The sequence below is a fragment of the Capsicum annuum genome, chromosome 7 (genome assembly GCF_002878395.1).
Source record: "Capsicum annuum cultivar UCD-10X-F1 chromosome 7, UCD10Xv1.1, whole genome shotgun sequence".
Lineage (NCBI taxonomy): Eukaryota > Viridiplantae > Streptophyta > Magnoliopsida > Solanales > Solanaceae > Capsicum > Capsicum annuum.
In genome coordinates, this window is record NC_061117.1 from 177,180,059 (window position 1) to 177,187,111 (window position 7,053).

The 7,053-nt window shown below is 33.5% G+C and overlaps 1 pseudogene; it reads left to right on the top strand.

The window, feature by feature from the left end:
- Positions 1–2,584: 2,584 nt before the first annotated feature.
- On the top strand, positions 2,585–6,374 carry LOC107876653 (annotated as a pseudogene).
- Positions 6,375–7,053: the final 679 nt, after the last annotated feature.

The following is a 7,053-nucleotide window of genomic DNA, read 5'->3' on the forward strand; positions in this document are numbered from 1 at the left end:
GAGCTTCAAAAGAAGTCCAAAAAATCCAAAACTTATCTGGGAACACCTATTGACCTTCCTGATCATGAATTAACTAAAATGTAGACACTGAAAGGACTTTAAGGTCGCAAAATGAGATTTTCAACTTTTGAAGGCCTAAAATAAACTAAGTCATAATACTTAGCTAGAATTTTCTAAGTCTAGGACCCCTTAACAAGCTTAAAGGACGGAATTAAGCTTAGAAATTTTGTGGGGTATTACATGATTGTTCTCTATATTTATTTCTTATAAATAATGAGTTAAATTTTTGTGAAATATAAGGTCATAATTTTAAAAGACGATAGAAGGATTAAGGGATTCATGTTGTTATTTATTTACAAAATCCAACACATAGAGTTCAAAACATACAAGTGCACAAAATGATGTTAATCAGACCATTTGACACACAAGTATAGCATATGATCAATAATTAAATGAAAGCAAAAGGAATAGAACTCTATACCAGTAAATCCATTGGAAGAGACTCGAGCCTTGACTTTGATGTGCACTCAAATACACCAGGTGTGTCAGGTTTCATTTATAATTTATTCTGCTTAGATACATCAATGGGTGTATTCACAGAACCATAAAAAAACTTCATGGGTGATAAAAATATGGGACTTTCATCAATAACATTATTTTGAAGTCCAGCTTGATCCTTTGTTTCATCTGAAGTTATTACAGCCACCCTTTTTTCCCACGCTCCGTACAAGATTTAGCAGGGGTTACCTTAGTGTAATGTAGCTATTCCAAAGCACCTGGTCTCTAATACTATCCCTTTGTACTTCTCAACCATTTTTCTATTTTAAAGTCTTGGATTGACCATCTTTGGGTGATACTTTACACATTATTCTGATTTTTACTTTCCACTTTTCAATCAATTGAATAGATTCATCACCTAACTTCTCAAGGTCTCGACTTTAATTATTTCCCTAGAATTTTTTGAATAGATAATTTTGTATTCTTCAGCATTAAGGAGATGCTAGCTACCATCAAAATAGATTTACAGTTGGATCAAACCTAAAACGAAAACTTTCTACACCAAAAAACCATAGAGATCTTACATAATCTAAAATTTGTCAAGCATCCTCTATGACCTCCTCTTTACACAAAAAAAATAAAGTCCTCATGTAGTTTTATTTAATTTTCTGAACTAATTCAACAGTATTCTAAAGGTAATTCTTGTTTCTTTCTTTCCAAATTGTCCACCATATGCAAGGAGGGATCATATTCCACCATTTCTTCTAAATTTTACTCCTCTCTCTCCTAATCCAGTAACTTAAAAGATCAGCAGTATATTATGGCATGGTTCACCAAGTTTGTGTCAAGTCGAAGAATAATGCCCATAATTGGAAAGTTATTTTTCAATGTAGAAACAAATGACTATTTGTTTCATTTGTTTTATTATAGAGGGAGCTCCAAGAGGCTATATAGAAGCCTCTTCTTTACAGCTTTTCATGGGTAAGACAGACCCTTCTAGCGACTAGTCATGAAAAACATCTAACCTTAACTGATACCTTTTGATACGACCCAAACTAAGGGTTTGTCGTAATGGGCATCTCGAGTCCAAAAAGGATAAGAGATCACCCCGTTAATCTAACCTAACCATCATATCAATTAACAAGATTCGGATGAACTCCAAACATATAACAAGATAGCAGAAACAAGACTATTGATCATAACTTACACTACTAGAAAATACCCCTATTGAAATAAAAATTTTGGCAGCGATTGAAAAAGAATTGCTATAGACTGCCTATTGCAATGATTCCAACCATTGCAAAAAAATTATTCTAGTAGACCTATTTGATGGTTTAACTATTGCAATTGTCATATAACCATTGTATTAGACCACCCTATAGCAACTGTTTCCAAAACCGTTGCCATAGAGTTAGCTAAGGCAACAGTTTCCACCGCATTGCATCGGTTATATTATCTATGTCTATGTATATATATACTTGTCTGCCAAAAACACACTGTATCCAATATCATCCACCATAAATCAAAGGCTCTTAGCTCTGACCACCACATAAAAGAAGAAATTCAGCTCCAACCGCCACTAATATTTCAAGCTTCGACCTCCACTGATATTTTAAGATCCAACCGCCACAGATATTTAGCTCCAACTTATCATTTTAAACTTCTTTATTAATTTGTATCTATCCTCAGCTATTATATACGACCATTTGAGTTCACTTTCACCCCAAATTCGTCATATTTCAGCCACTGCCAGATTTGTACTCTACTAATCTCAGCTGCGGCAGCATCCTCCAAGAAGTAGTAAAGTTGCACCACTGGTCCGACCACCACTTCAATTTCTGATCAAATTTGGGGCTTTCTTCTAATTTGTTGGTTTGAAGGTTAGTTTGTCTTCTAATTGATCATTTTGACCTAATTTTTTGAGTTTTTATTTTGGGGTTTTCTTCTCCTTCACTTTGATTATTGACCTAATTGTTGATTTTGGATTTTTGATCGTCTGATCTTGCTTAATTATTTGCTAAATTCCCTTTGTGAAGATGACCTTGTGAAATATACGGAAATTTAATATTCTTTGCGAGGTACAGAAATGGCCAGCAATGAGGCAATACTGAAAGAAAAATGTGGTGACTAGTTAGTGATTACTTTTGGGTATCTATCCCATGTGTAATGTTTTTTCACCTAAAATTCTTAAAATGAGGGTGCTTGAGTTACTTTGGGATTATTTCCTTAGGTTTTTCTTTGTTCAATATGTATTATATGTCCGTGTTTCTTACCAAGTCGAGTAGATGTTTGAACTAGTTTATATTCCTCACCCGTGTTGGATCTATATGATACTACTTTTGTTCTCTGTTGTCTGATGCATGTTCTTCTTGTCAACTATATTCCAATTTAATGTACACGACAAGTTAGTGTGACTACTATTTTAATTGCACATGGTAACATTATTTTTTTTACATCAAGGTTTGGTGCCTGCAGGCATGTAACATATTTCTATAGTCATTAAGATTGTTGTTTGTTGTGGTCCTGTAGTTAAGCTAAGGTGTAGATTTTTTTCTTATTTGGCAAATAAATCCTTCATTAGATGTTGACCCTTTTGAGTTTTGACAATGGTATATGGGTAATAGTATGTTGTCCTTGGTCAGTGTTGGGATTCTCATTATATTTTCATGCTGCTTCCCGATTTTGATATTCTAAACAAAGTTTAAACAGAAACTGTTGTTGCAATACTTCTCCAAGTCTCTTTCACAGTGACAAGTGCATGTCACTACAAAGATCATATTTAGTAATATCAGTAATTTCTTTACATATGACAAACTAAATGATGTTGCATGTCTTCTTGAAAATTTAAATATAAAGAGACCTATGATGTTCCTGCCTCTAATATTAAGTCTGTATCAACTCATCAAAATATAATTTGTGGTTTACTGCAGGCTTATCGAGCATTGGATTGAAGGATAAAATTACTGGTTCAGTACATTTAGTTGGTGCTCACTCTATGTCAGGTGCTTCTAGTTTTACTTCTGAAATTGCTCTAACCTTCTTGTTATTAGTAGCTCTGCTGCAATACTCTCTATTTGGCAGGCAAAGCTGACATGAACATTAGCTCCTGGTACTTAAGTCCAGGTAGGAAGCTTTTATACTGAAAGGGATTCTTTATTTTTGACACAATACAATGATTCATTAGATGTCAAGTAGGAGTGCACATATTTTACATATAAGATTGGTTGATGATAGGATAACTAAGATCCTAAACTTGGAAAGATGTCACTTGTTTGCCTTATGGTTTATTGTTATCCTTATCTGATCAAAGATGTTTGTGACTTCTTTCAATTATGCTCTTAGGTGTCCTTGTGACTTCTTGCTTGCCTTATGGTTTATTACTACTTCTTCCCACTTATGCATTTAGATTTTTGAATTTGCAATTGTGAATAAATTGAACAAGTTTGGTTGCATTCACAGGGGTATGTCGCTAGAGAATTTGCAAATCAGGGAGTTAAGCTTGGGAAACTGGCTATTATTTCCAAAGAAGCGGTATGTATACTTTGCATAATGATTTCCAAATCACGATGCTAATCCTCTCGATTGGAATATTTTTGACTTATCTACTCTGAAATCCAATCTTTCTTGGTCAGCGTGCGTAAAATTCATATCTAAGAATCTTTCATTCTTTCATAAAAATAGTGCTAGATTTGATCTGATTGTTCAATATATTTATCTACCTCAGGTGGCTTCTTATGAATGTCCCACACTTAGAAAGGCATACTATTTTACTAAAGGTAAGTCTTCTTTCTCCTTGAATTGTTAATTTTTACTTTAGTTTGTGGTAGTACAGAGGCGGACTTGAGTAAAAGATGTGTTACAAAAAAGGCATATTATCTTTGTTCATAGTTAAAGTCCTTGTTCACACATTTGAATATGTGCTTTACTCGATTTTGATATTCCATTTATCTACCAGGAACTGCTAGACTCCCATGGGTTTCATGTTTTCATTGGAAGTGGAGGAGAGAAACAACTTCTTGAATGGTACGCAGAGAAAGGTAATAATTTGTCATGTATGTGTTAGAAGGCAATAATTTGCAAACATATGGTCAAGCGTGACTTCTATCAATGTTACATATGGTGGTGTATCTGGTTGAAGACACATTTCTTATGAATCATATGATCTCGTCTTACAGGCATATCATTGATCCTGAGTACCTACATAGTGAAAGAAGATCTTGCTTCAAAGACTATTGTTAGTGCTGTCGGGAATCTTTTAAATATCAAAAACTTATTATTGCAACTGGATCTACTATGAGTCTCTTGGAAATTTGGTTGTGTTGTATATGTTTACTTTTTGACATTTGTCATTACATGAACTACTTTTTTTGTGTCTGTTCAGGTTTTGAAGTTGTCAAATTTTGGTGTACAAGGTTTCGATTACAAGAATATCTTCAAATTAAGAGAAATCAATGATGCTGATAAGATTGTGGAAGCATTAAAAGCTAACAAAAATACAAAGACCGTAGTTGTTAGAGGAGATTACATCGGTCTCGAGCTTACTATTGTACTGAGACTGAACAATATTAAAGTTGATATGGTTTATCCAGAACTGTGGTGCAGTAAGTAAATTGTTTCTAGTTCCCACAGTGTAAGCATAACATGCAATATTGAACTATTTCATGATAGTCCTTTTTCTTTTTACAGTGCCTTGCCTTCTCATCGAGGGCATAGTTGTATTCTATAAACGTTATTATAAGAAAAAGGGAGTCAATATGATCAAGGGTACAATGGTTTTTGGGTTCGATACCTATCCAAATGGAAAGGTTTTTCTAAAGAATACACTATTTTAAGAAATCTCATTAAGCTTTAGCGCATTACCTCACCTCATTCTTGTTTACATTTTGTAGATGATGGCTGTCAAACTTAAATGAGGCAGAGTTTTGAAAGCTAACATAGTAGTCATAGGAGTCAGAGCAATACCACTCACTAGTCTATTTGAAGGGCAAGTTGAAATTGAGAAAAGAGAAATTAAGGTGTGTGCTCACTGCTCACTATTTAGTACTCGTCATTCTAATAAGTTTGAAATTACATGAAGTAATCACACATGAGAAATTGTATCAAATTATTAAAAACTGGAAATACTTGAACTTGTCGATAAGTTGTGTGTTCTCATCAGAGCTATAAGTTGTTTGTTACTTGTTTCTATCAGAATGACAACGCTTTATGTTATGTTCCATTCGAACTTTCTGAATTTCAATACGTATGACCAGTAGGCCTACAAATTATTTGATCAAAGATGTTTGTGAATTTTTTCAATCATGCTCTTAGGTGTCCTTGGATCTTTCTGAACTTAAAGATGATAATTGCTATTGATAGTAAAGGATGTCTTCTTTTCTTTTAAATCTTTGAAGTAAACCAGTGTTTGCGGACTTGGTTCTCTCAAATAAGTTGGTGTTGTATGATCTTGAAAAAAAGCCATTGGTTGGACTGAGTACAAATGTAATTTGTACTACTTTGATACCTAAATTATGTTTTGATTGCCTGAATTAGATATCATGCCTTTTGAGTTTAGTTTAGTAATCTCTATCCATTTTTGAGTTCTATAAATTTGAGATTGTAATCTATTGTAAGCACTGTCCAGTATACTCTGGTTGTTAGATTGGGTATTATAACTGTAACTATCAGTTTTATAAGCTATAACTAACAAGACTAATTTGGTCGTATTGCATTGGGTATATTGTTATTGATTATGTTTTTTTGGGTATATCCTACAAGATGAACCTATTTTATATTTTATTTTCTAAACTTAGATATCAGAGTTGAACAATCATGAATCAAGAAGTGTTCAAGAAATCTCAAGAAAGTTAAGAGCTTTGTTTCATATGGATCACTAGCAGCTTTACAAAACAAACAGATATTAGAACAAAGGAAGAAGAAGAACAATACGGGCTATGTAAATGACCGGTATTATTTTATGATGTGTGTATATATTTATAATTGTATATTATAATTTATTATATATGTAAATACTAATTTACAATAAGGGTGACTATTTCATCTAAATCGTTAATTGATATTTGAAGTATTTACAATATTAGAAGAAAAAATTGTTGCAATAGCTATATAAAGCAGTTGCAATAGCTAGAAAAAATCATTGCAACAGATCAAAAGGTCGTTGCAATAGGTATTAAAAAAGTTGCAATGAAAAAATGGTTGCAAAATAAGAAGAGGCGTTGCAATAGGGTCAACTGCAACGGTTATCAACCATTGCTATAGAATAATAAAATTGTTGCAATAGGTTATCGCACGCTTCACAATCATTGCAATAGGGTCAACTGCAACGGTTTGCAACTGTTGCTATAGATAAGTGGACCCATCCCAACAGAATAAGTTCGAAACCACTGCCAAAGGTAGTCTATGGCAAAGTTAGAGTAACCGTCGTATATTTCGTTGCCATAGATCTATGTCAACGCTCACGTATGGGACACCTTCCCAACCATTGCATTAGATCAATTGGAACGATTTTTTATCTATAGCAACGGTTTTTGAACCATTGCCATAGGGGTATTTTCT